Source organism: Pygoscelis adeliae, unplaced genomic scaffold, assembly GCF_000699105.1.
Source record: "Pygoscelis adeliae isolate BGI_AS28 unplaced genomic scaffold, ASM69910v1 Scaffold90, whole genome shotgun sequence".
Lineage (NCBI taxonomy): Eukaryota > Metazoa > Chordata > Aves > Sphenisciformes > Spheniscidae > Pygoscelis > Pygoscelis adeliae.
In genome coordinates, this window is record NW_008824000.1 from 205694 (window position 1) to 212141 (window position 6448).

The window sequence follows — 6448 nt, forward strand, 5'->3', positions numbered from 1 at the left end:
CAGCTTCATTAAGCTGCATTTTTGAAGCTAGGAAAAGCTACTAAGTAATAAACAAAAAGTGCCATGTTTCCTGTGACATCTCTAAAGCCTATCAAAAGGTTTGAAAATGAAATGGAAGGATAGAAAATGTTTTGTTTCATAAAATTCCATTTTATTCATCTTTCTTTCATGTATTCTTAATCCCCAACAGCACATACAATCCAAGGTTTTGGGTTGGTTGCTGTTTTTTTTTTTTCCTCTGGACAGGAAAATATTTGAACAGTTGTCTTCAAAAGCTTTGTACAAATCATTTTCTAGACATAAGGTTTGTAGAATATTCTAGCTATTATTTATTAAAAGTTATGTCTGTCTTTCTGTCTGTCTATACAAACACATACATAAACCTGCTATCACCAAGTCCTACCTCATTCCAGATTCTTTTTTAGCCACTCACATGAGTTCCAGCTGGGACAGGTGCATGCCTTTCGCCTGCTTTTTTGTTGCTTACTAAGGCACATTGTTTAACTCAGTTGCTTATTTCCTTCAGTTGCATATTTTAGTGCTTAATAGAATAAAATGCCACTGAAATAAAATAGAAGATTTTTGTCGTTGCTTAGAAATGGATTTGCAACGTTCCTAACTGTGGAACTGTTGTGAACTGTGCCCTTTACTTGAGGTTTTAGTTTGATTTTTCTTCTTTAATTGCAAACAAACTCTGAGTATAAAAGCAGTTAACATAAAACCACTAGAACAAATATATTTGATTGAAGGTGGTGTTGAAAGCACATCATGCCAGTTCTGCACAGTATTTCAATTCTATACTTCTTACACAATACTCCACACACACTGTATAAAAAAACACCCTAGCTTTTTCTCTAGATGAGGTCTACTGTTCCTACCTCTTAACAATTAAAATATTTTAACAAGAAAAAATTAGTGTTAAATGTTTAGAGGATTTTCTGTTTAAATAATCATTTCTAGGAGCAGTGGGGAAACCATATATACTGCCTAGACTGGCACTCATTTTACACACTAGAATTAATACTGTTAACAGTGTTTGTAATTCAGTGTATATGTATGTCTGCTACATGAAGCCATACTATTCAAAATTTGCTTATCCAAGATAAGGACAAAATATTTGGACTTCACAGATTTGCAAAAAATTTGCAAGTCTTATGCCAATAATCTTTTTTACATGACTTCTGGCAGAGGTTTCTGGGTTTAACTCAAATTGCTACTGGGATTGTGTGTTCACATGATGTATGGGACAGTAAAAGAAAAAAGGTGGTTACCAATTCACATCTAAAAATGTCTGGAAGTTTAAAGGGTCCTTAACCTCAAACTTTTTTTTTCCTTTTTTTCTTTTTTCTTTTTTTTTTAATTTGTTACTATGCTACTAAGTAAGGTAGACAATGAATTTGATGGGGAGAAAAGAAAAGAAAAGGGAAAGTGCAACATGCCTTACATCCTAAGGGCAAGCTGTCATGCAGAGCACTGTATCATTCTCATTTTAAGGTCTTCCACTAGAGGAGTATTAGTCTTGACAGGGTTTTCCCTTCTATCTCATTAGAGACAGAGCAAACCTGCTGAGATGCAGGGTTTCACATCTTATAATTCTCTCCTACAGGGAGGGAATGAAAAAGATCTCATCAAAACGAAGATCCCCTGAAAATCAGTTCTGCGAAAATGGTCTCCCTGCTGTTAACAGGCAGCGCTAGCAGCAATGCCATGTTACTGTATCTGCTTTTCTTTAAATGAAAGGCCTCTTGCATTCTCTAGGGAGGCAGCAGTGATAGAAAGCTCCACCTACCCCAATGGTTCTCAGACTGCCCTGTTATCAGGGTAGAGCTACAACCTTCCCTGCCTGCATGTCTGCCTTCCCTCTCCTCTCCATCCCTCTGTTTTAGTCCATTCCTTCATCTATCTTTCTTAAGTGCCTGCAACTTAAGCCTGTTCTTGCTGGACACACAACATTTATCCCAATTAAAAATTAAATATGTTGGCACCAGTGTTTTCTTGGCCATTTGCTAGACACTAGAACAATATTTGCTGATACTGAGAAATTCTCATTGATGTGTAAGGTCAGGGCTTGGACTAAATGTTTGTCATAAAACTTGGCTTTCACAACTACAAGAATTTTAAATGAATCTGCTGTATGAGTTGCATATTCTGATCTGTTGCTCCAGAAAGTAGCTGAACCTCTTGTCTAGGGGTGGCAGAGCAGATAGGGAACACTTTAATATATGTAAATACGTGTGTGTGTGTGTGTATACACATATACATGTATGTATGTGTATATATCAATACATGTAAAAGTAAATAAAAAAGGAAGGCTGGAAGAAAGAAGTGAATCTTGAAGTTTAGGGGAACAAAAAGCCATGTTTTGCTTAGCATGAAGACTGTAAGTGCAGTTTCTTATGCCTTTGCCTTCAGAGGACTTTTTTTTTTTTTTTTAATCTTCCATTTTGCGTTCAGATGCCCACGCTAGTCCATACCTGGGTGTCACCTGACACTACAGGGACAGGCAGATTGCCTTAGGGATCCTTGGTAGAATGAGGACTGGCCACAGGGTTGGAGTTATAATTAGAGCTTTTTCATTACATAAAAAAATGTAATAATCAACATACCTTATTGTTATCTACAATTTCTAGCATTTAGCATAGCTTACTGTTACACAGAACTTTTAACAATTATCATAGCTTTCAGTTAAACAGAATTTCTAGTAACCAGTGTAACTTTCTTACTATCAAGAGTTTTTAGTTACCTAGACTTTTACCTGGACCCTCTGCAGATTGGGTCAAATTCTTATTAATCAGCATGTGATAAAATAATCATAATCTAGACTCAAAATTTACCTAAAAGAACATGAGTCACTCACTCAGTCCTCGGAGACTACCAGTTTGGTACCAGCCTACTAAGTGAACTTTGGGTAGTAAGATTTGCTGGTGGGAAACCAGGAAGATTTCCTTGAAAAAAGGAAACGTTTTATAACATGTCGCCATGGAATTTTGGGAGTTCCTCATGTTAATGACTTCCAGCAGAATAACATGTCCTCTTGGACCAAGCATGACTATAACACATTAGCATTCTGTGGTCTTCCCATAAACAAACATCTGAGTTCTCATAAAAGCTGGTATTTTTGTGGTAGCTATTAGTGGTGTTCAGTAAGTGCTCATACTTGAGGTGTTTCTGGATCACTTTACTGTATATGCATGTAATTTTTTGTTGTGTTTCTTGGATGTTAAATTTGTATTTGAACTATTCGAATGCATCTCTTTTATAGAGATGTTTCATAATGTGTGTTTTGTCTTTAGATTATTTTTCTTGTGACAAATCAATGATAAAAATATAAAGATTGTTTCCAGAAAAGTAAGTGTTTGTGTCAGTGAATCATAACAGCTTCAAATATATTCTGGGTTGTGTGCATGTTCTGAAATCACTCCATTATCTATACGTATTTTTCTCCCTGATGCACTAGGGTGAGTTTTTTTCCATTTTAATTTGTATTGTGGGGTTTTTTTAAATGTTTAATGTTTTAAAGGAACCACTCTCATTTACTAGAGTAATCTGAAAAATATTGGTATATATTTTTCATCATCTTCGATATTTTTACTTTTTTTTTCTTAGCATTTTTTTTCATTTCATGATATAGCTGTTTTTTCTTTAAAAGAGAAATGGTATAGTAGCAGGGAAAAAACCAAAAAAGCTCAGAAAATTTGGAGTTCACATATGGAGCTTTTCAATCATTTGAACTAGTCTGTCTTTGGAAATGTAGAAGTTGGTGTCACTGGGAAATGCCTACACACATCAGGTCTAACTAGCAGAGTGGCCAAAGAGTAGCAAAGTTACCTGGTGTAGTGGAAGGAATGTAACCAAGATGTTCAAATGGCAGTACAGTGGAAACAATGTGTAGCAACAGGTTTTTGAAGTGTCTCTTGAAGTGACCTTAGCATTAAACTTGGACTCTGTTTCTGCAATGTGAACTGCACACACATAACTTTATTTCAAGATCCAGGGACCTATACAAGACTAAGTAAAATGATAATTAGTGTTGAGTTTATTTGTTAATAAACAAAATTCTTTATGGAAGATTTTAGGCAAATGTATTGTTCCTGTGTGGTTATGCATGTATTCTTATTGACTTATTCTTGACAGGACTTTGTATTCTATTAATAACCACTTGAGCGATTCATTTACTGCGCTTTCAGTAAACTAATCCAAATTTCTAGACATTCAAACTGGTGTTGTAATTGTCTATCTCTATACGATTCAGAATCCAGAACATTTCCTAGGATTAAAAATATCCTTAGTATTTTTTAATTGATGTTTACTTGAAACCTTTCACTGTTGTTATTAAATTTTTCTAAAAGTTCAGTGTTTATGCTTATGAGAGGATCAATACAAAACTGAGATAAAAATGAACCATTTTTAGGTTTAATAAAGAGAATAAATTTCTTTTATTTCTTATCTATGCTTTTTCAAGTATATAATCATAGCTTTTGGCTGCAATTGAGTATTAAGTGTTTGGTTTTTTCCTATCAATGTCCAAGTATAGTAATAAAGTGTCCCTGTGCAAGCTAAGTAGTTCTTAGTTGCAATTCATTTAATACAAATACATGATAGTACTGAACTATATTTTGCTTTTACTTCTGATATGTACTTTTCTAATGAGTAAAGATCCTTGGTCTAAAAAAGATACCTTGAACTAAATGCAACCCTCAAATGTGACTGTGCTGATTATCTGGGGTATTGATTGCTATAGAAAAGATTGTCTCATTAGTTTCTTCATGTAAATCTAATCGTGCTTCTGAAAGTTGTTTGTCCCTGTCCTGGTTTTGGCTGGGATAGCGTTAATTTCCTTCCTAGTAGCTGGTACAGTGCTGTGTTTTGGATTTAGGATGAGAATAATGTTGATAACACACCAATGTTTTAGTTGTTGCTAAGTAGTGCTTACACTAGTCAAGGACTTTTCGTCTTCCCATGCTCTACCGACTAAGAAGGCTGGAGGTGCACAAGAAGCTGGGAGGGGGCACAGCCAGGACAGCTGACCCAAACTGGCCAAAGGGACATTCCATACCATGTGACGTCATGCTCAGTACATAAACTGGGGAAAGCTGGCTGGGGGGGGCCACTGCTCGGGGACTGGCTGGGCATCGGTCGGCAGGTGGTGAGCAATTGCACTGTGCATCACTTGCTTTGTGTATTATTATTAGTATTATCATATTATTATTATTATTATTATTATATTATATTTCAATTTTTAAACTGTTTTTATCTCAACCCACGAGTTTTCTCACTTTTACTCTACCGATTCTCTCCCCCATCCCACCGGGGTGTGGGGGGAGTGAGCAAGCGGCTGTGTGGTGCTCAATTGCCGACTGAGGTTAAACCACGACAGTCCCCTAAATCAGGAGCATTGCTTTGGTATCAGGGACATCTCCTGGCCATTCTTTTGTTAAAAGAAAAAAATACCATAACAACTGTAGATTAATGTTAGTGTTAAATTTGGGATTTTTCTCTCTTTTTGTTACAACAAAATAATTGACAAAGGTAAAGTTCTGAAAGTTGTAATTTATTCTAAAATTGGCAAAATGAAAATCCCCCTTCTCTGTCCATTCAGTTTCACCCGTTTCCACTGAGCAGCTGAATCCTATTAGAAATCTGACAAGCTGTTTGTCCAGACAGGATGCCTGTCAAGCCAAGTTTGTCTAATCACTGACATTCGGGCTGGGGAATGTGATGGGAGGTGATTGATGCATGATCTCCACATTTGCTTCTCATTCTGCCTGGTGAGTCAACAACTTGTCAGTGTGAGAAAATAAGCATGTTATAGGGTAAGATGCTGGTCCAACAGATAAGCAGGAAGGATTTAGCTGTCACCTATGGCAAATTTAGTCTTTAGGTAGGTGAGTGAGATAGTCACAGTTGGCAGAATTTGCTGCATATTTCAAGGTAGAAACAGACCCTTCTAAGAACTTAACCTGATCTTATATTAACAGTTACCTTCATTTTCAGCAATAAATTTCTTAAGGTAATTTAGAACTCTGGATATGTGGGAAATGAGCTATATACTGCTGAATTAGAAAGGTTTTAAAGAAAATTGTCTGAATAGCTATATTAACTGCATTTGTCTCTGGAATTTATATTTGAAAAACCTTTTATCCAGAGTTTGTTAGCAAAGACAGTCATTTTGAAGGACAGGTAGTAAACAAGACTAATGAGAAGAACTGGATGGTGAAGCAGCATAGTTTGCAGTTTCTGTTCATTTTGTAAAAAAAATATGTGAAGTATAAACACAATGTATCAGCATCTGAATATATATTTTAAGTAGATCGCTTCCTCCCTGAGATTAGACTAAGTCTATGTGGACTGAGAGGTTGCAAGTAGTCTTTCAACTCCCTTGTAAGGCCAGGCGTGATATTGTTGAAATTGCTCCCAATCTCAATTTCTTTTCTTTTCCCCATTCAAA